Source organism: Struthio camelus, chromosome 3, assembly GCF_040807025.1.
Source record: "Struthio camelus isolate bStrCam1 chromosome 3, bStrCam1.hap1, whole genome shotgun sequence".
Lineage (NCBI taxonomy): Eukaryota > Metazoa > Chordata > Aves > Struthioniformes > Struthionidae > Struthio > Struthio camelus.
Genome location: NC_090944.1, coordinates 128,212,291 through 128,237,487, shown reverse-complemented (window position 1 = coordinate 128,237,487; position 25,197 = coordinate 128,212,291). Strand labels below are relative to the sequence as shown.

The following is a 25,197-nucleotide window of genomic DNA, read 5'->3' as shown; positions in this document are numbered from 1 at the left end:
TGCACAGCATATAAACCACCTTTTGTCAGCTTGTATTAACCACAGAATTGACTTGTGAGATATTTGTACTCGGAGAGAGAGAGATGAATGATGTCCCGTCTTTAACAAAGGATACATCAGCGCTGCAGCGTTGAGTGGTGATACCAGAGCTGGCTTCTTGAAAAAGCACATCAGCATGTTTAAAGTTTCCTGCTGTCACAGCTCAGCTAATTCTGCTTCACAGATGCTTAAATGGGGGTCTCTGTGCTCCTGTACAGAATGAGATGGCTCCCAGAGCAATATTTCTAAGAGCTGACCTGTTAGCCTTAGCCCAAACAGCACTCGCTTGGTATTGGTCTTGTTTGTCTTAGGCTTGTGCCCACTGGGTACAATGCACAGAAGAACACTTCATGGTTACAGTTCGCTCCTGTAAGTGCAGCGTTGGGAAAGGTGGAAGAAGTTGTGGATAAATCTTCCTTATCTCAATTTAGACCAAGACAAAAAGTCAAGGAACAGAAGGATACTTTGCTGCATTTTCGATATGGCAGGTCTGATACAGAGGGATTGCAGGATGTTTTTGGTCACACAGGAACTTTAAGAAAGAGCTAGGAGATGAATCTCGATCTTCTGAGTCTCAGTTCAGTTCTAAGCTGTAAAACTATCCTTTGTTTTTCACTATGTATGAGTGGGATTTGCTAAAGAGCACAGCTGTAGCCCGGTTAGTTCTACTCCTGCTGTAGCCAGTACATACTTTATCACTGACTTCAGAAGGAGCAGAGTGCACTCACAACTGTGAGAAGCTGAGAAACTATTAATTTTCTATTGATCCAAGGAATGAGATTCTACAGTGGTGCGTCTCAGCTTCAAACTGGGGTTATCTCTAGATTTAATCTCAATTAGATTTCTTTTAAAAGGTATTAAAGGGTGCCAGTTGTGATGAAGAGCTATTTGCTTGGGAACCCTGCCTCCTGGAAACTCTTTCGACCTCTGCAAATTCATGTAGTACAGACAGTGATTCTGTATGAAGATAACTTTGACTCTTACCGTTCTAGGATAGATATGAACCAACAACTCACAGACTCAGGGTGTGCGTTTTCTTGTGAGCATCCTGACTCAGTCAGTGAAGTAGCAATGCTCTTTTTATAAACTTTTCCAGAAAGCAGTATGATGGAAAAAGAGATTCATATTACTCTTTTTAAAAAGATAGATGGTTGCTGTGCTTTATCTTTGTTTTTTATTGTTGTCCACATATTGACCTGAGCAGCAAAACACAGGGTCTTAAGCAGATATGGTCAAGTGATTTTAATAACAGATAGCACTACCATCCCTACCTATATTTGCATTGGTTTTTTATCGTCTAGCCTAATAACAACAGCATTCATAAACCTCAAACTATCCCAGTCCCTGAAACTAGTTTGAAGGTTATTTTTTCAGATGAACCAATTTAAGCTTGATAAGATCACAGCAGGCCTGGGAATAAGGAGATGCTAAGTTTGCAGGAACAAAATCCGTGAGAGAACATGGCTTACGTGAGAGAATATTTTTAGAACTCAATCAATGTATGCAGAAGCGAACTGAATGATAAGAGAGCAGTCTCCCATCTGATCAGCTGCATACATGCATGCTCTATTAGAAGGCTGGGAACAATTAACGTTTCTAATGAATCTGTCATAGCAATGAAGCATATACCTCCTACAATCACAGCCAATTTTTTGTTTTTCACAGCTTTAAACAAAAGAACCCCTAGTGAGGTTTTAATGTTCTCTTCACCTTTCCTTTTATGAGACATCTCTCATAAACGGGGACAGCCGACATGCTCCTTCTATGTACCATTTGGATTTGGGGGGTTAGTAAGTGCATGTTAGTGAAGTAAGACATAAAAAAAATATATATATATTAGCGCAAAGGAGGGATGAAATGATTACAGTGATTGCTGCCTACCTCAAGAGAATAGTAGAATTTTGTATTTGTTTGGTGTGGGATTTTTTTTTTCTTTTTTACTTCCATACCATTCGTCTCCTTTTCTTTCTCCCAGCGTGTGAAAGTTAGTGTTCTATGTCAGCATCGTTATATAAGGTGTGACTTGGTTAAAGGTATTTTCATGAATGTTTTCCAGTTAGAAAATAGGATATATATTTTCTAGCTGTATTTACTATTGTTACTCCTGTTGTCTAGCAGTTCCTTCAGGGCAAATCTTGTCCCCTGCTGAAGAGTATGAAGGGACAAAATGGTTCCACTGTTTAAGGAAGGGTAAGAATTTTGTGAGGCTAAGCTAAATGGGTGCAGATTTGTGTGATCTTCCTGCATCTCAACAGAAAGAGTGCTTAACCCTTTCTTTCCTGTAACAAAAGTCACTAGAGACATCTTTCCCCCAAATTCCCTACACTACACGATTTCTGAAACAACCCATGCAATCCTCGCTCAGGTACGGCTGAAAACCTACCAGGGTGTGTGTAAGATCACTTTCTATACAAGAGTGGGATTCCTGCAGTTTGCCAGTTAGTCTGAAATAGCCAAGAAAAAGTGCAGGTAGAAGTAGGAACCCAATATTAGCAACTCTGTTACAATGAGCATAGAGGTAAGTGTACAGAAATGTAGGTAAATAACAGTTGCCTTTCATGTACCTCTAAAATCAACTCCAGTGATAATGGTCAGCTGAAGATCCTACATTATAACGTTGTTCTATTTCGACAAGGAGATCAGACAGGATGAATTTGGTCAAGGAACACAATCTATGTGTTATCACCTAGTGCCCAAAACTGTGAAGAATGTCTTCCCCCCCCCCCCCCCCCAATAGGAAAGCTAATGCCTGGACAAGACTGTTAGTGCCTGCAGAAACTCAAGAACCTGAGAGAGTGAGGAGCACTCTGTTGAAGAATTTGCCATGGCATCAGATGTTCTGTCCCTATGTAGAAATACAGCGCTAGTCTGCTTGCTCACCAGGACTAGCATGTCTCACTAGCTTCAATTCAGAAACATATTCTGAAGCAGGAAGGAACTGAGTGAAAGAAGAGGTGGAAACTGCAGGGAAAAATCCCAAGTTTAGCCAAAACAATGCGAAAGCTAATTAAAGTAACAATAGCTTTAAGAAAGGGAGGTTTGGTAGAACTGTTATGAATACGTTAGCTGTAAATATGAAACGCAGTCTGCTTAGAAGGAGCTATTAACATCAGCCACCAAAACTGAAATAAGTAAGTACTCATATTGATTGTTTTCACTGACTGTAAGAGATACAGGTCCTGACAGCACTGCACAGTGCCTTCTCTATAGTCTTCTTTCTTCAATACAATGACCAGAAAGACTTTCAGAATATCCTTCTCCTCTGTAGCCAATGCCAGAAGTTATTTTCTAGTACTAGGGATTTTAAGTTTCATCTTAATGCCAAAGTAACTTTGGAGCATATCAAGGAGACCTGGCTACGACCCTGTCACCTGTAGGTGATAGCCTGCTTCTGATGAGAGGCTGAATATCCATTACTGTATCAGCCAGACATGGAGATGAGTCGCTGTGAAGATATCGCACAGCTTCAGCAGAACCCAGCAGCCTGGACAATTCCCAGCATCTTGGTGCTAGAAAAAAAAGTCTTGAGGAAAAAAAAAAAACAACAGCCAAATGATCATAAACCATGGAAAGAAGCCTGCTGCGTCGATCATGAGAATGTGGATTTTAAATGTTGCTGAAAGTCTGAAAAGACGTTTATTGTCAGTGAAGATTGTGTCAGTATCTGCACGGTGAGTTCCCACTGTGCAGGGACTTACATAAGCCATAAAATTTCCCCTTAGACTAGGAAAAGCTGTGACAACTCCCAGACTAGAAACAATTTACCAGTGGTCGTTTCACTTCACAAGTATATAGTCTTCTGATGTGTTCTGCTTTCATGCAACTGTGGACGAGATATTTTTTTCCAGTAAAAACTTCGCCATTGATTTTTTTCTTAGTGCCACACAAAACTTCTGGCCATTAATTATTGCAGATGAAAAACCTACTGTGCAGTATATAGTTTCAAAAAGTATACCTGGATATCACAAAAAAGGTAAGCTTGTCTTCTCTCCTTTTTTAAGGAGAAAGGAGAGTTCCATTGAGAGGAACACAAAATTGTGCAAATAGCTATACTGGTTCAGCCTGGGGATCCATTACCCACTATCCTGTTTTCAAATATTAGTTGTTTAGGATGAAGCATCAAGATGAATGGGACAAGGGGACCTCAAGGCATCATGACTGCAGTCACTGGTTCTCTGACTGTTCTTTGCCGATATGCAAATGTACTGCAACCAGCAAACTTCCACTGGATCGGGCTGACTATTCCAGTGGCTGCTGAGGTCTGTGCTCTTCATCTTCCTCACTCTTCAGCAATTCAGAAAGCTTGAGCTTTGGTGAAAGATTACAGGCAAGAACAAGTTGATCATCTGCCTCTTCCTGTTTTTTCCTCTAGTCTCAGCTACTGGGCCTCATCTTCAGGCTTAGCCTGTACCATGTCAACAAGATGTCCCATCAAGAGATGGCAAAGGCAAAAGGAAGAATTAATACTGTTTGGGCCTTCCCTGGAGGAAGCCTCTTCTCTAGAGGCTTGGACTGGGGCTCTGAGATGACCAGTGAAGCAAGGTCTGGTAGCAGCTGCCCATGGAAGAGCAAGAAGAGTGCTCCTGAGGACTGTCATAGACTCCAATTATTTTCATATCAAGGGATATCCTGAGCCTGGTGTGTTCTGACTATTTAGTAAACTTCGGTGGATCTCTTTGAAGGACATAGACAAGCTCTCTGTGAACATGAAAATCACCTGACTTTGGCTGCTTTTAGCTTCCTTGGAGGACCCCAAGATCTTGTAGTGGAAGAAACAGTGAACAGTTAGTGAACAACCCAATTTTTCACCCTCTGATCAGACAAAAGGGAAACCTGGTAGGACCAGGTCATCTTCAGAGGTCCCTTCCAATCCCAGTTATTCTGTGATTCTGTTGAAAAAGGCTTATATGCTGTCCTGAAGGTAGCATAACAGCTAGTTAATCTTGATGGGACTCCCAGGAGCCCTGGGCTGTATCTGCACCACTCCATTATCTGGCTTCTGAGTGCATCTGAGCTGCCGTGCCCATCTGTATGCTTACTGCTCACCTGTAATTTGCCCCAGAATGGCATCCTTGTGGCTATGCTGCGTGGGTCATTGCTGGGCAAAACATTTGCCGAACACCTTTTTGGCACGCCTGGCAGGAGTGTCCCAGTGCTCGTCTCAAATCTGACTTATACTAAGGCCAGGATAGATCATGGACCTGGACCTAAAAGATTTTGTCCCATGTGCTGTAGTACAGCATAGATGCGCACCTGCAGTGCAGATGTAACTGCAGTGTTCTCAAGTTCTCAGTACAAAAAGAAGATTCTGCACTACTATCATATAGAATTAAAAAACACAATCCCTCCTGAAGTGCCTGATCTGTGGTGTTTAGCAATTTGCCATTGGTTTCTGTGTGACAAAGCTCAAGACTCAAATCTCAGCTTATGTATAGCTCTAATATAGGTCTAGTTGTGCAGTGTGCCTATTCTGTAAACTAAAAATGTTAAAGATGACCTGGGTCTTTGAGCTGAAGGAATCACTCACTTAAACTGAATGCATTGTAAAATTGTCTCACTCTGTAAGTTAAAAACAGAATCTAATTTGAACAGCATTTAAGTTAGAGAATAAATTAACCCATATAGGAGAGTTACAATTGACACTCACCCCTTAAATTTTAATTTCTCATTGTTCATCAAAACGTATGCCACAAATCCTTTAAATGGAATTGCAAATAAGCACTGTTGTGGAATTTTATCTAGCTAGCTTTATCTTGAAAGCTTTTCTGCAGTCCTTTGCATCTCTCAGGTTAGAACTTCCATCCAAACAAATCTGGATTAACTGTGGTTGTTGTGCATTGGGCTGTTTTCACATATCTATTAGTGGTTTTGTTCTCTTCCTGGCTATGCCATAATAATTTGATTCAGGAGTCTAGTTTTTATCATAGAGGAGTAAATCTGAAACTTTTTTTAGTGTGAATTTGTTCTTTTGTTTTCCATCAGAACTATTGTTTTTAAATAAACTGTTTTAATCGAGACAGTTTACTTTCTCAGCAAGAGAAAGTTTGTGTACAAAGTCATAAATAATTGAAAATGGCATTGAAACCCCTAACTGTTTTTCAGCTTTGGCTAAATATGGTAGCCAAAACTATTCTCCTTTTAATGACAGAATGCTATCGTACTGTCATACGGTCGTATTCTTCACCCTGAGTTCTCCACTTAAAGTCCACGTTTGGTATTGCATTACATTTATTTCATGAGAGAAGAAGGCAAGCTATTTTCTGACTCCAGTACGTGAAGGAGTGCAAATTCCATGAAGTTCTGAGATTGCGTTTCAGATCCAAAATGCTTTGGCCAAAATATTTGGAATGGGACAGGAAGGGTTGTTCCACAAAGCTCTCTGTGATCAGAACGTGGTGATGAAGAAATGTTGATATGTTTTCAAGCGACCTCTACAGAAATATTTGCTAATGTATGCCTAGCATTCACATTTTCTGCAGACCTGCCAGTTGCAAATGTGAATACATCCAAAATTGAATTAAAATTGGTATCTATGCAAATATCTGTAAGCAGTATGTTTCAGCTCTTCTTTGGCGTTTCGGTCCACTAACCTGAAATAATACTCTAGGAAGTTGTATTTATGATGCCTGCCTGACAATGGAGGTATCCAGAATACACTGTAATTTATTTTAAATTTAGAGAATAGGGAGAATTTGACTCCAACATTGATGATTAATTGTAAATCTTTAAGCCTACTATAGACTAGAAGTGTTCAAATTCTTGATGAACTAATTAATCTTTTTTCCTTTCTTTCCTATTCTTGAACTGACTAGATCATTTTTGAATATGTTAATTGCACAAAAATTCATCTAAAAATTTGTGTGTTAAGTTTTTTTGAACCATTCTCTGCTACTATTTCTTTAAGGATCTGATATTTTTTCAAGTATTTAATTTTTCTGCTTAATCAAATCTTCTGTTTCTACACTAGTTAGATAATTTAGTATGTTCAATGAGAAAATAACCAAAAACATCTAACCCATAATGACTTGAAATATTACTTTTCAGCACAAAGGTTATTCACTGACTATTTGTAAAATATTTAGGACTCATAAACATCTTCAAGAATAAGAGATTTGTCATGCAAATAAGCATATGCAGTTAATAAGCCATAACTAATAACTGAATGAGCCAACAATGATTATCACAAAAGTATTCACTATTTTTTGTGATATTTATAGAGTCTGTTTAGGATCCGTAAATAACTGCTGACTTACAGATTCTGAAGGCCAGCTGGAAATGTTCAATCACTTTTCTGACTTTCTAGGTAATACAGATCATAGCTTTTACCTGTGTATGCTGGATGAAGACTATGTATGTCTGCATTTAGTGTTTTAACTCTGCTGAATGCAGACAGAGTAAAAAGGTTTAAAATAAAGTAAAAAAAAATCTCTGGCATAATAATTGGTGAGGTCTACTGAGAAAATGAATATTTAGTGCAACAGTTTCATCATATTTAAACAGGGCAGCAGTCATATCATAGTTAAAACTTCCTCTTTACACCAGGTGGTAGAGTTGAGGGTATTTTTCGTTCCTTCTTTTTCCTACATCTTGTAGACTCATGGTGGGAAGTACATTCCAGAGAACAGTGGCGGTTGTTTCTCTGTAGCAAATGTGATTGTTAGCAGAAAGAAATGCAAGACAGCCATCTGTTGGATTGTGCAGCAACATGCTTGACTTCCAGGTCCTGGTGTGGGCTGCCAGTAGCCCAGAAAGGAACAAGAACAGTGCTCACTGGAAGGGCAGATGGTGTTTGTCTAAATTCAGGCTGGGTATAAGTTTGCTAAAAGGAAATGCACACGCGTGAAAATGGGTTGTAGGAGTACTTTGGACACCTGGGATGCAGGTAAGACATTGTCATGAGCATGTTACTGGCTATACAGAGGTTTTCTGCGCCTTTTCACAAGGAACAATTCCACACTGCGGCATCCTGTGGCCAGCTGTCATCCAAAAATGATGAATTCAGGACTGATTCACTGCTTGGGGAGACCAAACCTACAGCTAATCTCAAAATGCACTTCAGGGCAGAACACAAGACTGGTTTGTCCCAGGACGCCTATGACACCTTCAGGTATATATTGTAAAGAATATACTAGTGAAGATCACAATAATATTTCCCTTTAGAAAACTGTATTTAGTGTAAGACTTGAATTAGACTTTGTGGATCCTTATATTTTGTATGTAAGTGGCTTTTATTAAAACCCTTTTCCATTATATTAATTAATAAGTGATACAGTCAGTAATCATGTCTTTGGTTGTCCTGGGTCTGCTGGTCCAGATTTACAGTTTGATAAATTAGTCTAGCTGCATATCTTTCCACTTGTACTGGCTCAGACCCTCAGCATATCATCTCTCCCATCTGAGATATTGAGCTAAACTTCTATTTTGAATCATTTCTGTACATTTCTCAGATCTGGGGCCACTTAGATGGGCTTAGCTCCCAATAAAAGGACAGTAACTTCGTTCTGCTCTCTGACTCTACATCTTTTTAGTAGCTACTCATTCCATCCAGAGTCCAGCAGAGATAGAGACAAAAGAGTGGATATACTGGCTAAGAGGGGACTCTTCTCACAGCCTTCAGTGTAGCGTTTGAGCACACAATATTTCTCTTCCAGGTGATAATAACAGAAAGGAGAAAAACTCTTGGTATGGTGTCATGGCACGGAGTGTTCAGGCAGGAGGGATTTTGTGAGCCTTTCCCATATTTCTGCTGTTACCAGCCATCACAGACCCATGTTGCTTCTCAGGACCAAGCCCGAAACCACAGTGAATTCAGTGGAAATATTGCGAGTGTTTTTATATTTGGCACAAAGAATATATTTTTAAAAAATTCCCTGCGTTGCCTTTTTTGTCTCTGCTGAAGCCAGTTACACTGACTTAAAGCTGAAAAGAATTGAGCCAGTGTTGAAAATCCCACCCTGAATGTCCCTCTGAATACAAATAGATTGAATTTCAATTAAAAAAAGAGAGAGAAGCAAGAGGTCCGTTGTTAATTCTAATGTAATTTAAAATAGCTGTAAATTAATTTTGTTTCTGTCTCTGGTTTTAAGTTCTAGCACATGGTTTTTTTCCACAGGTCAGTGAAATTGCTTGAATGGATATCAGCCAGTGGTTGTAAAAGGTAAAGGGGAAAGGGGCAAAGGTGTTTAAGCCACAAGAAAGGCATCTGAATAAGTGTGGCGCCTATCACTGGTTACACTAAATAATGGGGCAGAGAACTACGCTGGTTGATCTGCATTAATGATTTGCTTGCCACATTTTGTGTCAGGAGGTCTGTCGTGAATGTTTGACGTATGTGATTGCTTTGGAGTTATTCAAACCGTTTGTAAACGCTAAGGGTTTGACCACTGCATTCTATGTAATAATCGTGTATCTCACACTATGAATTCCTGTTTTTCTTTTCTCTGAGTAATTTGGTTTATGCTGTGACAGCTTCTGCCTGTAGCTTGTGAATCATTTATCCCATATATTTTTATTGGCAGATTAATGTTATGTTCTGAAAGAAGGTTAAGCTGATACTGAATTGATACAGCTGTTAGAACAAGGGTGAGAGTTGGGGTACGGCAGCTGATTAACATCCCAGCAAACCTCACTTTCAGCTGAATATTTACCACTCAGATTGTAGCATTCTGAGAGTTTTTTAAAGGGCATTGGCAGAACTGATTGATAATAGATTCTGTAGCCCCTAGCAGAGTGTCAGACTCGTGTTTTTATATGATCACGTGCCCTCGAAACGTCAGAGATGCCTACAATGTGTATAGGAGGCAAATCTCTCAGTCTCAGTCTAAACTCAATTAGCAATTCAGTTAGAAAGGCGTTCCAAACTCAGTATCACCAACTATTAGCATAGCAGTAATCATCACATCCCACTTGCTAATGAAGAGTCTTCTTACCTGAACACAGAGCCCCTAAGAGGACAAGCAAAAGGTTATACAGCTTTGGGGGGGGCAGCAGGGGAGACCTGGCAGGTTGTGTGCTATTTTTTAGAAGAAATTGGCCTTTCTGCTGTGTAAGGTTTTATTCTTGCTCAGTCAACAAATTGTAATGGAAAATACCTAGTCTTGTTCTGATTTTATGTTATGTTTAGCATAAATTTCATGACTCTGCCTCCATTTTAATCTATAAAGCCTGGATTTTTCCCCTTTAATTTAAATGACCTGGTTTTGAAATTGCTGACTGCTGCTGTTTGGGGATATTCACTTCCAGAAGCTCCTGGGGAAGGGGGACTGATCCCTAACCTTTATGGGAGGTACAGGCTGTGTCCTACCTAAATAACTTCATTCTCAGAAGTCTCTGGCGTGGGATATGTAAACAAGAACTGATGTAACACTGGTTGTGTTAAAGGCAAGGGAAAGGTAAAACAGCTCCTACAGAATAAGGGCAATAGCTACAGTATGTGTACTGAAAGCAAAAGAAAACCCCTCAAACTTTACTCTGGAAGCAAGGAGATGTTTCAATATAAAACAAAATACAGGCAAAGGGTGGTATCAAACTTTAAGTATGGAGAGAAGAGAAGGCTAGCCGTCAGCTCCCTTTTAATCTCCACTTCAGATGAGGGATTCGGATGAACACTAGTACCAAAGCTTAGGATCCTGTCTGCTGCCCTGTGCTTGAGAACAAACCTGTTTTTTAATAGAACAGAAAAGTTTCTCAGTAACTCCTAATATGTTTTATCCAGTTAATTACTTTCTCCAAGCTTTGCCTTTGACTCCAAATCCCAAACAGAGGAAGGTTTTGCCTTCATTGCTCAAGATAGGTGAGCTTTTTAGAGCAAGGTGACAAATATGGATTATGTCACTAACAATAACTAAGGGGAGTGTGACACTTCAGGTACTTGCCTCTGGCTAGCTATGTAAGGCACACACTATGTTCTTATCTAGGCACAATCTAGCTTCCTATCTTATAATAAATTAAACTGACTACTTGCCTTCACCACTGCTGAAAGAGTTGAGGTTTTGAGGGCTTTTTGATTTTTTTTTTTTTTTCTTCAAACTGTGGGTAACTAAAATGCCTTAGCTTTCCTGAGGTGAAACATAGTGAAGGCAAGACACTTCAGTTTAGAAGATCAGTGCTATGTGTCTGCCTGAGGCTGACTTAGCTGGATTTATCTCACAGTAAAAAGAAAGTAGTCTGGCACTCAAATGACCTTCTGTGTGCTAATTACACCAGCTAAAACTCACTGCGATCTTGAGCAATAAAGCAACTGATTTTATTGCAGCATTCCTGCCTTATGCAAGTATGGAGATCATAGCGTTGATGATACAATACTTATCTTGGAAGTAATTTATTTTTTCCCATAGGCAAACAGTCTTTCTCCTTTCTCCTGGAACATTACTCAGTTGTGTATTTCAATTTGATTTAGTACACAGCATTCTGCTGCTCTCCTCACCAGATGTACCTGCTCAGACTTAGCTACTTCTAAAGTGCTCATCCAGCTGTGGGCCTCTAACATTTGCTTTCCAGTGAAACAGGTGTAATTAATATAGGAAGAGTATTTGCTGTCTCTGCACAGTTTGTCCTTTCACTAAGAGTGCAAACCTGAAGCCAGATGAGATTTTCTGACTGTCCTGCACTTACTAGAGCTCATTTTCCCATTATGCTAGTTTAATTGTTTCTATTCTCTGCGGACAAGAATTAATAGCAGATCAAGCTCCACCTAACCACCAGCAAGATTTATCTCTCTCCTAGATAAGAGGATGAGGAAGTTGATGAGTGTCAGATCTGTTCTGATATAGATTAAAAAAGCCTACTGCCTCACCAATCTGCAAGTCTTCTATTAACTGTAAAGCTAGTTTTACTTCCTCCACGTAATGATAAAAACAAAAATTATGGTCATCTTTCAAAAATTTTTAGCTACAGATTTGATCAGATTCACTCTTGCAGTGGCATTAATCCGTGCTAAAAAGGGCAGTTCAGAAACCAGATTTCAAATGAATGAAAGCTGGTTTTATTATAATGCTTGCAAATGGAATCAATTTTTTTGAGAGATAGGCCAGCTTCCCCGCTAATTGTGTGATTACCCCGGAAAATGAACATGAGTCGTACGTTCTGTAATACGTTTGTGACACTTTGCTGTAGAAAGTATTCAAACAGGCAATAATTTGACCCAAGACCTTTATTAATTTTTTAGATTGCATAAATTATTCTCAGTATCATGAACATTTCAGTTCATGAAGACATACACTTGAATTTCTAGTCTTAAATCATAATACTCAGCATGAATCCACCATCCAACTGGCACAATCCAAGCTGGAGGAGAAATTAAAAGACAGCACAGATATCTACACACCCTGAAACACATATATGCTATCTTTTAATTTTTAAATATCTGTACATATGTATGTTACCCATTATATTCCCAGGCCACGTGAACATGCCATTATTATTAAAGTAAGAAATGAAATGCGTACATTTTTGGATGTCAAAACGTATTTGTGTGAGAGCAGGCTACAGTTCAAAGGTACTGCTAGCCACCGATGCTGGCTGTCTGCAATAGCAGGTCTGCACCGCTTTTCAATATTCTCTGGCAAAAGGAATTGCGACTTGAGTCACTCATGATATTATACTTCTTCACCTGTAATGAACACTTGCTGTGCTGTGCTAAGCCAGCTGTATTTTCTCACTTAATTTATTGCACATAATATTACCCTCAAAAAGTCTAAGCAATATGTCAGTTAAGACCTCGTTCTTTCATGACCACTATACTCCGTCTTTTCTTACATAGAATCACAGCTGCCTCTATTTAAACCGCACAAATACCTGTTATTTTCTGGTGCTACGAAAGACTTTGATAGAAAGGTCAGACAAGCAAGGTTCCCGGTTTTACCAAAGCCCGATTTTACTGGCAGCATAAAGAAGCCTTGAAAAATGCGGAAATAGATACGGAATGGGTGCATTGACTCTGCTGGGAGTTTTTTCTTAGGCTTAAGGTGCTTTTGAGGAAAATGCTTTATACTATATGAGGTTCCAGCCAGCTATGCTTAGCAAGAGCTTCTCAGAATGGTTCAGATCCTATCTGGAAAGTTCAGCCTTTAAAGTCCCTGCTTTCATGTGAAGCCAGATTCTGCAGTGGATGGGCTGCTCTAATTTACATGAAAAGTGGGAACAGTCTCTGAAAGGTCTTGCACTATCAACAAGAAGAGGTTGGCTTAAAACACCTTTTGTCTCTCTCCTGCAAGGAACTGAACCTCTGTAATTCAGGAAAGGTTTTTGCAATGCCTAGGGTGTCAGGGTTGCTATGCCGAGACTGCTGTCTGTAAGCTTCCCTTTGGAAAAATGTAGTTTCATGAAAACTATAATTTTTTGCAGGACTATTTCCATCTGAATGACACTGTTGACAGCTACATTTGTAAATTATTTAAGAATCAATGAATTGATTTGTTTGCATTTTCTGATTTAGTTTAGACTTTCTCATTTCCTTTTCCTTTACTTTGACATCATGTTGTGCTATATTTTCAAGTTTAATACCATCAAATTATCAAAGACATTTCAGAATTACCTTTCTGTTAAGTATTTCATGATTTCAAATTTTTCTCCAAATTTGGAACAAAAGAAAATTGTGAAAAGTCAGAGCATCCAGCAAGATGGAAATTCTGTAGCTGGTTTCATGTTTCCCTCTGTGTTTTTGAGCTGTAAGGGCCAGATTCAGGGCCCACCAAAACAAACAGGAGTCTTTCTATGGAATTTAGTGGCTTTGGACTCAACCTTAAGACCAAAGAGTTTTCAAATCAGAGTATATACCTAAAAGGAGGAATCTGATAGAGGCTAAGAAGTTTATTTCCTTCTCTTTTAATTTTAGATATTCCTGGTGCTGTATTTGATAAAAGCCCAATTGGCAGGAGGAAGTGTGTGCCAAACATCCACATTTAACTCAACATTAAAATGTGATGGTTCCTAGTTTCTACACTGAATCCCAGTTATGCTCCAACACCTTAATACTGAGATCTCTTCAAACATTGTAATGTGATTGTTCAGAAAAAACATTTTTATAAATATCTGTGATTCCTATGTAGATTTTTTTTTTTTTTCCCCCCCTAGGGATCTTCTGGGGCACCCAGCATCCGATTGCTTTTCAGATTTCCTAATTTTCTCTGAGAATACAAACACTGAGCTTTGATTTTATTGAGGGGAAATGACTCTCATTGTTCATTGCATCTTATACCGCTATTTGAAGTCACTCCTGCAAACTAGGTTAGTTTTTTGCAGTGAGATCTGGGGAGCACAATTGTTTCAGCTAAACACAGCTCTTTGTATCATTTTTAATGAAAATAGAAGCAATATCTGATAGGGAGCTTTATTGCCAGAGTATTGAATATGGAGTTCAGATGGAGCACAGAAGTGACACTGGTCTCATGTCAATATTCAACCCTGTCAGTGCTGGTGATTTTTGTGAACGTGATTCCACTGAAGACTCCAAAAAGATCTGTATGTCTTGACAGCACCAGGAATACTTCAGGCCAGGAGGTCAAATTACCTGTTTATCACACCTTCAGGACCTCTCTGCCTATTCAGGGTAGCTCCTGTAGAAGCAATCAGAAATTATTTTATACCAGGTGCTTCTGTTGTAAGACCATCATCGTGCCTCAGCCTGTGCAGCTCTAATGGGGGGCCTGTTGTTTCCTCAGCTCTGCCTCGCTCTCTCTGATACGGGCTCTATGCCCTCCTGGTTCACTATCTGTCCTCAGCCGTTCAAGCTAAGCACAGAAAATAAAGCCTCACTTTTTAAACTATATCTTGTGTCACCCAAGTCAGCAAATGTGACTCTGCATATGCAGAAGGAGCCAGATGGTACTTTCACACAGCAATTTTTCAGAGAGGAACCATGATAAATAGGCTAGTGACCAGACAGTAAATCCCAGAATGCTCTGGTCTATGTTAACGCAAATAACTTTTCCTGTTGATCATTACTATAGAGTGCATAAGACTTCTGTAAATTATTTAGTACTCCAGGTACAGCCAAATAGCATGTGAATAAATTTATAGTTGGCAATGCACTGTATGCTGTTCTGTGCTGCGTCCGACTTCTGCAAGCTGAGAAAAAGACATCGCTAACTGGTCTTCTTGAAAACTTGGAGGTACAGGAAATGTTAATGGTATGCTCTGTGTTCCATTTCTATCATTTCACTTTCATGAGGTAGGATTCTTTGGCACTGAGTTAAAATGAAAGTGGTTTTCTTTCTGCAGTCTTTGATAGTTACTCAAGAGATTTTGGTATGCCAGCTTCTTGCTGCGACATGGGAGGAGTCTAAGGACTTATTTCTTTCATTCTCAACACCCCATATCAGCTTTGGGTGTTCTTTAGACTTTCTTCCCTAGACTTAGGTGTCGTCTTATTGAAGAGTAAGATTTCCACTTGAGAGGCTCAAAGTGGTTTCTAGTAAGAGGCATGGATGGATCTATAGAAATTCTCAGCATTTGGTGCCTCAGGGACAAACCCTTGGGAGGAGAAAATGTTGCCAGACTGAACGCTTTTCTTTTCCTCTGTCTGTCTTTTCTTTTTTTTCTTTTCTTTTTTTTTTTTTTTTTGGCTGCCAAGGAGGACCGATTGCAAATCAGTTTATGCCATAACAAACACTATTTAAGTTCATTTACTCCCCCAGCCTCAGAAGTGCTAGTAATCAGGTCTTTTAGGTGCTGTATTGTGAACGAGCAGCCATAACAACTCTGACTTTTTTTTCATGATTCAAATGTTTTCTTCCCTATGATCAGAAAAACATGTTTGTTTGTAGAAAGAGAATAAGGTGGGCACTTGTTTTACTTTTTCTGGTAAAAGTTTGGAAACTTTTGGAACGCCTGAAAGACAGAAGCACAGACTTGCCATTGGAAATAACTTCTTCTACAAGCACTCTCAGCTGGTACGCATTTTCACCCTGCCTTCAAGAGAAAATGACATTGAAAAACAAAAATAGTCCCAAAACCCCTTTATTAATCATTTGGTTTCCATCCTGAAAGAGCGTTTTTCTTGTCATGAGAACCTTATTTTAGTTAGAGCACTAGAGCTCCTAAGGAAACACAGACGGTAGGACTGTGTATTATACACATTCACAGCCATCAGAGGTCAGTACAGGATTACTCATCTCAGTATTTTTAATACCTTTTATTCCTCCAGTTTTATAACAGTTGTTTGATACAGATGAAACTCAGCCTGCCATGTCAGAAAAACTCCTACTTCAGGTTCATTCTAGTTGTGGGAATATAATTCAGCAATTGCCAAAGGCCTGGAATGGGTGGAATACCTGCATCCCAGTGCATTTCCAGATTTTGGCTAATGTGTCTGTGCATCACCGAGATCTATTTGGCATTCTTCCCACTGGTTATGAAGCTTAAACTCCTAAAAATGAGCCTCAGGATAGCTACAGTAAAGAGCTTACACTTTCAAATATGCTATTTCAGTGGCTCATTAAAGCTCCATATTGATGGGCTGCAGCGAAGAGCCCTCTAAAAATCTCAATTATTTCTAATTATGTTATGATGCATTAATTAATATATAATTTATATAAATATAATCATATATTTGTAATCACTAGTTAAAGAGAATGAGATTTTGAAGCCTACATCCGGTGGATTTGTAACTAATTTTACATTACTCCATATTTATTTCAAGTAATACACCATATACTATTAGAAAGGGGCAAGTATAACAAAACTCTGAGGGCCAGAAGACTTGGGAAGTTCAGAACTTATTTTAACAAACCACTGTTTAATTCTGTATCCTTCTGCGTCTGTTTCACTATAAAATTTTCCTTAGAGGAACATGAGTATGATTTTATTTGGCTATAGTGTGGGAGAGTGAATGAAAGACATTCTAGTGGTTTAAGTCCCCACTGCAGAGGAATGGTGAGACTCTGCTGTGAATTTGGCAAAAAAAGGAATTTGAACTTCTGTCTCCCACATGCCTGCACTCTTAAAATGGACTATCAGTTACAGAATCTTCTCTCTCTAGAGCTAAATTAAAAAGATGCACAAAAATGGTAACTAGAATAGGGTTGAAGTTCTTGTTTAGAAAAATTTTGGTTTTGACCCAAAAAAAATACTGAAACAGAAAAAATTCTATGAAATACGAATTTAGTTTCCTCAGCGGTAGAAACAGTAATGAGAACTGCACCTTATCTACAATGAAAGCTATAAAAAGAAAATTGAAAGGTCAGCTGAAAATTAAAAATGCATTTATTAACTTGGTCTTATTGGAGAAAATATACTGAAATTCATTTCTAAGAGCACATGAAATATTACAACATGTTGCATATCCAGAATTGCCAAGGCTTCAGGTTGAACATGGATCTCACAGGACTGGTTGTTTATCTTGAAGCCTAGTTCCCACAGTCATTTATCGTCTGAAAATCTCAGCTTTCAGTAAGAGAACATGTTATTGCCTTCGTGCTTTTAGAGGCATGCATAAAAATACAAAAAACACTGACTTAGTGTTCATCTACTCTCATATAGCAAAAAAAAAAGGGGGGGGGGAGGGGAGGGAAGAGCAGGGGCAGAAAGCTAAGCCATGAGATTATCAATACAATTGTGACAGTCGACAATACTGAGTGTGAGAAGAGAATCCTCTCATGATATCTAGCTCAAATGTGAGTCCAATAAATAGAGGATACTTAAGAGTACCAGCTTTCAACTGACTACGAAACCTTCCTAACGCTGTGGAATTATTTAGGAAATCCCAGCATGTGATAAAACAAATTATCCATCAGGGTCAAACATTATCATGTCTGTACCCTGGAGGTCTAAACAAAGACTAAACAAGGCAGTATCCTGACTTCTGTTGTGCTGTTGACATCAGCAAGTGATTATCCAAAAGGCTTTGTTTTTAACTTGCGTTAGCTCAGTAGTAATTAGCTATCTCATGCCATGACAAGATAGCAAAATAGCTTTAATTTTACTAAAGACAATGATCAGGGATAGAAGCCTTCTCTTAGGTCATAGGAAGGCCATGACAAAGCTGGAAAGAAGACTCATTGGAACGCAACCTACAGCTTGATTCAGTAATCATGAATCATCTTTCTTTTATCCAGAAAGGTTTGAAGAAATAAGTGTAAGGTGAAAGTCTGCAGTACAAAGTAAAGGCCTTGCATTTGAGATTAAGAAAATAAAATCAAATTCAATTTGCTGTAACATAGAAATTCATCAGTTGGAAGCTAGTGAGTAGAAGGATATTGTAGCTGATTGTAAGATGAATGGGAGTCACTAATATGGTACAGTATTAAACAAAAGCAAATGCAGACCCAGAACACAATCCAAAAACTATTTTGATCAGAATTTGTGCCTTCTTATAAGGCTTTGGCCTTCATCTGGGATACTATGATATAGTTCAAATACTTATATAAAAAGGACATCAACTGTACTCCAAACAAATGCTGAAAAGAGCAATAAGGCTAATCCAGGGACCAAAATTCTGTCTTATTGGAAAGACTGGCTCTAAAAAATAATGAATGAGAAGGCCTATGATTACTGCCTGTCAGTACATCAGTGAGGTACACTAAAGTGTGTGAAAAGAATAATCTGAACAAAGATCAAAGTTAGCTAAGAAACAATGGGCTTAAGCTGGCCCTGAACACAAATAGGCTGAAAATTAGACAAACGTTTTTGTCCATTGGAAAAGTCCAATCTGGAACATTCTTGTAGCACTCAATGTAGAAGCAGAAAACAAAACAAAAAAAGAAGAGTTGCATCTTCAAGATGGGACTTAAAGTTTACTAAGGGGATACTTGTAGCTGTTAAGCCCACGTAACTGGTCTATTTCTTTGCTTGACCTACCTTATCTGTGGGGGTTAGAGAGAGTCACTATTTCATTCTGTGTAGGGCCCTGGGATTCAAATAGGTCCATTTCCAACACTTCCCTGCAGCACACAAATACCATTGTCCATTCCTATTCACAAGATCTGCCTGTATACATGTTCGTTACACCTATTTTAGATAGGTTATGCTTGTACTGCTATATAAAACAAGGTAAGATCTCACAAATATTTCCTCCCTTGCACTGACCCAGAAGCCAAGCAAAGTGGCAAGGGAAGGGCAAGCAACTTCTCCTTCTGGCTGCCTGCAGCTGTGGATGTTATCCATCTCTTTCTTTCTCTACTGTTCTCTCCTCGTTCCAGCCCAGCAAATTTGTCATCGCGTGTGCTACTCCACAGTGATATCAATTGAATTGATTGCATCTCTAAAGCTACACTGTGTTGGAAAAGCTTGCTATGTCTTGCAAACAACTGTTCTCAAGTTTACGTTTATGCTGTGAGCAGCTCTATCGATTTGAATGGAAATACTCAAAGTAAGAAAGAAAGGTATATATGTAATGGCAGGATGGCTGGGGTGTTAGGAATAAGAGTTTTGTCTGGCATTCTGGGAGTTGCTATGGTTTGATTAAAATGACTTAATCAAAAGCAGGTTTGCGTTGTCAAAAGGTCATGATAGTGAATAATAGTTGAGTTCTTGTAGAGTCCCCTAACAATTCTAATTGAGTGAGCTTATATATATCACAGGAGATATGTAGATGATCTGCTTGCTGTTTTATACTATGTGAAATCTGGGATTTCTCTTTAATTATGCTGCTTCCTGAAGTTAAAGCCCTAAGCACCATGCAGAAGGTGAGGCTGCTTTGAAACTTTTCATGCTTGAGCTCGGGGTGGATGTGCAAGTTTCTTGTCAAGTTGCATTAACAGTGAATTAAACTAGGAAAAGTACAAGCAACCTTATGCAAGACCCACATAGATTCTGATCCAAGTCCTTAAAAGTGCAAATTGACTGTGGAGGCATATGCGTCACCCTAGGACGGGGCCATGACTCACTGCAACATTATCACAGGACTTTTTTTTTCCCCCTTTAGTTTTTGTTTTTACCTGGCAGTACTGATTTGCACATGTGTATGTCATTGTCTTAATCATTAAAACATGAGCTCGAGTAACGGTGAACTAATTGCTAAAGAAAATATTACGTTTTCCATTGTCTAAGTATTCTATTTAAGTCTGAGAGCTTTTCAGAAGAATCCTTTAGTCAAACCCCAAAAAACACTGAGAGCACCAGGTTATGCACTAGGAGAGCATCAAGCTGTCTTGAATAAAATTGTACTGATCATTGAACCTTATGATCCAAGATTAGTGTCTCTCCTGACCTCAGAAATCTATTAGTAATGGATGTCATCTTTACTCTGGTTTAAAAGAGTTGAAAACAGTACCAATGTTCTGAAATTCTTACATAATGGGGAATAGCATATATTCTACTAATGCCATTGATGTAAATGGATCAGCTCATAAGGTGATAGAAAGTGGTCTCCAGAAGTATGTGTTTCTGCCGAATCTATTTAAGGACTGCCTTAAAGCACATGTAAAAGAGGCAGATGTCTAGAGCAGCAGGCAGCTACAGCAGCAAAACGGCCGTGGCTCACCTATCTCCCTTACTCAAACTAGAAATCTTGGAAGCCAAATTGGTTGCTAGAGGTAACAGGGGAAAAGTTGGGGTTTGGAGCATGGCAGTTTCTGTGGGAATCAAAGAAGGGGTAAGGCTTACTTCTCCTTTTTCACAGAACTGGGATAGGAAACCTCTTTCCCCCAAACTTCTCCCATGAGTTCTCTATCCCTGTTCCACCCCTTTCCTCTTTCCAGCTTCTTTCAACAAAAGTCTATCCCCCCCACCACCCTCAGCTCTCTTTCTCTGCTGAATATTCAGTTTTGCAATGAGAAGTCTTGAGTCAACTCTGTTCTATTTTTATCATGTTTTCCTCTAGCAAAGAAAAGGTAGAGAAGGGAACGATATGCAAAGAAACTGCTTAGACTTAATGAAGCATTAAGTCTATGACATCAGCTGCTCTTTGCCAGAATGTGAAGAGCAGGTGAGGAGAAGAACCATTTAAGCTAGAAGACTGTTCTGGATGTCTGTCAGCTATAGTAAAAACACTGGGACTGAAGGATGTACACCAGTCACAGAGCAAGTTGTGGCTGATCACTTAATAGCTTGAAATTTTAGCAGCATTGAAAAACCAGCAGAAGGTCCCCCATTCTGGGTTACAATCTCATGTATAGAAAAGGATGCTTGCAAATCCATTCAAAGCAGAGAGCTACTAAAGATAACGGGAACAGCTGCCTCCCAGGCTAAGGGATGAACAGCTGTAGCTGGAGAGTGGCATGAAGCCTGTTAAAAGTACACTGAGGTCTGATTAGCCTAGCCTTTCTCTAGTGATGTAAAACATGCTGTCGCAGCACATCGCAATATAAACCCCAAGCTGCTTTATTTGACCTGGGGACTTGTTTCAAAAGGGAGCTATGAACAGGAGAACCGCAGAGGCTGGAAAAAGCAACCCTTGCTTCCAGTTCTTTCCTGAGGTCTGTCAAAGACACCTTGCAATATAGTACAATCAGAGGTCACATGGAATGTAAGACTGAATGAACCCTATAGGAAAGAAGCTTTCATTTTTCAGCGTCTTTGTACGATAGATGAAAGACTCCAAACAAATTAGCATCCTATCAAAACATGAGTGCATTTAATGAACAATCTCATGACTGAAACTTGCTGCTTTAGGAATCTTTCAGATGATTTTATTCTCCCTGGCTTAGGTGCCAGCTTTGAGATGAATCTCAGAGTCCGGGTTTCTGAAACACAGCAGTGCTTCTGGAATCCTGGGGTGTGTTTAGCTTCCTAGGAACTTCTGTACCAAAAGCGGGAAGTTTCAGTCTTGTACACTAAATCTTAAGTACAAATAACCCCAAGTGCATAAAAAGCAACATTTTCTTTCATTGACACAATGATGTAATGCAGTTTATATATAAGGCTTACACAAACTTCTGAAACCATATCTCTCACACAGATTTTAAAATCCTTCTGATAATATTGCAGTGTTGGCCTAGCTGCATTTGGGACCAATTTCTATGAAAACTTTTTAAATTCTCACTCAGCCTTTCAGCCTCCATTCTGACCAACTGTACTTGTTGGGAGTTCAGTTGACTTCAGAGGACGTGACATGAAGAAAGAATTTCCACTAAGTGATTAAAATAGCAAAGCCAGAGATGGGTAAAACTCTCACAAATGTCAAAAGAAATTTTGCCTAAGTGAAAAGAGAAAAATTTGGACCTGGAAAACCTTTTGAAAATTTACAGGAACTAGGTAAAGTGAACGATAACTTGGTTTCTTCCAGCTGTTTGGCAGTGCAAGATAAAAATAGCTAATGGCAACAGTAGCAAAGTATCATGAGGCTGCTGAATGAAAAATTCTTAATTCACATAAAGCATCCCTTTACTGTGATAACTGTTCACAAACACAGATTTTTGTCTTTCCTAACCCGTATTTCCCTATGAGGGAGGACAGGCAAAATTGAAATAACCAGTAGCAAAACTATAGTCAATGCCAACAGGAAATGAGACTAAAGTTAACCCACATCAGGAGTCACCTTTAACACAATAATCTAATCCTGTGTCACTTCTTGCAATGATTTGTTCACTGGCAACGGGGAAGGCAAATAAGCCACTGTATCGTGTCACCACATTTAGTAACACTAATAAAAAGGTACTGGACTGTAATACTACCTGAGTGAGTGGTTCCATTGACTTCACTGGGACTACTCACATAAAGCGCTTCATTGAATGAGTAAGAATTGCAACAGGTAGCCATTTGTTGTTAGATTAAAAAAATATATTTCAGGTATTTCATAATGCTTTGCCTTTTTTTTTTTTTTTAACTTGGTACCATTACTTGTCCATACTTCCAAAATCGCTGAACATTACATTACATGAACAACGAGCAATGACCTTTAAGCTTTGTGTGAAATCACTTCCTAATTTCCTATACAGAGACTGAAATTTCATCATTAAACATAGGTTAAGCCTATGTCTTTTGCTGCATGTTTTTTACTCATACTGAGGTTTGTCTTCCCAGTCAGGTATCAGCTATTTTAATGTTCCAGATATACGTAGCTAGGTATGACTTGTCCTAAGTCATGTGGTGATGACAGAGAAGGAACAGATGGCACAGAGCTGTTCCTGCTCCACTCATCATGTCAAAGACTGAAAAACCAATGGAAACATTGAAGACGACCGGAAACAATGACAGTACCATATTGGCTCATTCTAAATTATGAGGACCAGCAAACAAACTAGCTTGACTGGTGGGAGGCCTCAGAAAGGGAAGCTAGAATCTGCCTTGGAGAACTATAGAGGTTATACAGCCCTGGATCCTATTGCTGATTAAGGAAGTCACTAGAGGAAGGGCCCAAGTCAGTGGTATTGCCTCCATACTGTGCTTGCGAATTTCTTACACTCATTTGACCTATACTTTAGGGTCAAATATTTCGAAAGACTATCTTACTGGCATAGTATTTGTAAGTGAAAGAAGCTAGAAATGAAGGGTATACTAGGTCCCCTTGTGCTTAATACTGTATTTCTTGCGGCAGATTTTTGGTTGCTATACCCTTATTCTTTTTGTCTAGGTCTGTTTTTCTGTATTACTGTTGGTTTTGTCTGAGAAGGGATGAGATTCCAGTCAGATATTTTTTTCTTTCCGTATCACGAGCTAGAGACAGAACTGTATCAACTGCACAATTTATATAGAATCTTAATCCTTGCAAGGAGATTAAAGTGCCAGGTGCCACAAAAAGGCTTGGGGTTGGGTATAGATTCCTAACCAAATGGTGTACAATATTTCAAGAGTCGCAACAGATTCCAAACATTATGAGCAGTCACAGCTGATTGTCATCTGGATATACGCAGAGGACAAGTTCTGGTAAAAGATCTTAAGGAAATCAAGATAGCAATATGCATATATGCTTATGAGTCCTAACCATTTTCATGTCTTATTGTTGTGCATCATGAAAGAACAAGCAGGTGCATCATTTGTAATTAAAGAAAAGCAGATTTTATTCAAAATTAAAGGAAATTAGAAGGACCTTTGCTACTTGGGGCTGTGGTACAGCTTTTTATAGACCACCAAATACAAGTTTTCAGTATGAGTTAGTCTTTATGAAGTTTCTTCTGTGTCTTGGCAAACAGATTGTTTTTCACAATGATGTACTTGAAAATAATAATAAAAAAATGTAAAATCACTTGCTTCATAAATAAAAAGGGAATAAAATTAACCATTTGTTTTTCCAGGCTGGAAAGTGAGATGTGGATAAACTCTGGACTGCCCACACTAGAAGTGGATAAACTGTTTACCTGTTTTGCTCTTGACTGCTCTGTTGGTGTTGAGGTAATCTGCCAGAAGACTCCTTGCACAGTGAATGGAAAAAGGTAAACTTTTAATTCTCAAGCTTCCGGAGGACTTGTCATCGCCTCTCAAGCTTCCGGAGGACTCTTGTCATCGCCTTTATAGGGATACTCGGCTCCTAACTTAAACACTACTTAATATGCCTGGAGTTAAGTATGTGAATAGTCCTCAAAATAGGAAAGTTCAACCTTTTACCCAGCAAGGTCATTTCTGATATTTTTTCCCCACAAGTAGAGTAGTTTGACCTGTATTTCCTTCTATTACCTGAGTCAACTTCCATAAGTACATCTGAAAGGATCTTAGAAAAACGTTTATACCAACTGCTTTCTGCACTCAAGGTTTAGCAGAATTCTTTGACACTAAAAAGTCAGAAAAATTCCCCCTCACCTGCAAACCCTACAGTAATTGTTTGAGACTGTTGCAGCAGTGGCTGTGTTTCTACCGGTGGTGATTTGGGGTTTTTATAACTTAACTCTCTGTAAATAAGAGATGTTAGGAGAATCCTAGCTTTCAGTAACAACAAAAGATTTAGCATTCATGGCTTTGAATTAGTACAATATGACCCAAATACATCTGAAAATTTCAGCAAGGAGAAGATCAAAAAAATCATTATTATTTTAAACTTGTTTTAGGATATTTCAGTACCTAATATTGGCTGTAGGCAGTAAATCATGAAAAACAATGATAAAACACTTTTGTAATCTACACGACTACCAACAACGGTAAAGTTATGCAGGTATTTTTCAGAGGAAAGCTCAACTGTGACTGATTTTCCAGTAGATCAGACTACGATAATGTCAGATTGTTGATAAAGAGTACAGGTGCTTTTTAGGCTGAAGTCTTATGGCAACATTTTCAAAAAGGGAAGGAAATAATGATTTAGAGGCCTAATTTCTCAAGGGAAATATCCAAAACCACTGGCTGCAACCGAAC

At 38.9% G+C, this 25,197-nt stretch overlaps 1 protein-coding gene across 1 annotated transcript in view; it reads left to right on the top strand.

Annotated features, from left to right (window-relative positions):
• Positions 1-7,858: 7,858 nt before the first annotated feature.
• The window catches only part of SPTLC3 (serine palmitoyltransferase long chain base subunit 3), a 117,644-nt gene continuing 100,305 nt past the window's right edge, over positions 7,859-25,197 (top strand). The window contains exons 1-2 of the mRNA XM_068940237.1: positions 7,859-7,921; positions 24,150-24,287. The gene's annotated coding sequence lies outside the window, so the exon portion shown is untranslated. The remainder of the gene's footprint in view (positions 7,922-24,149; positions 24,288-25,197) is intronic.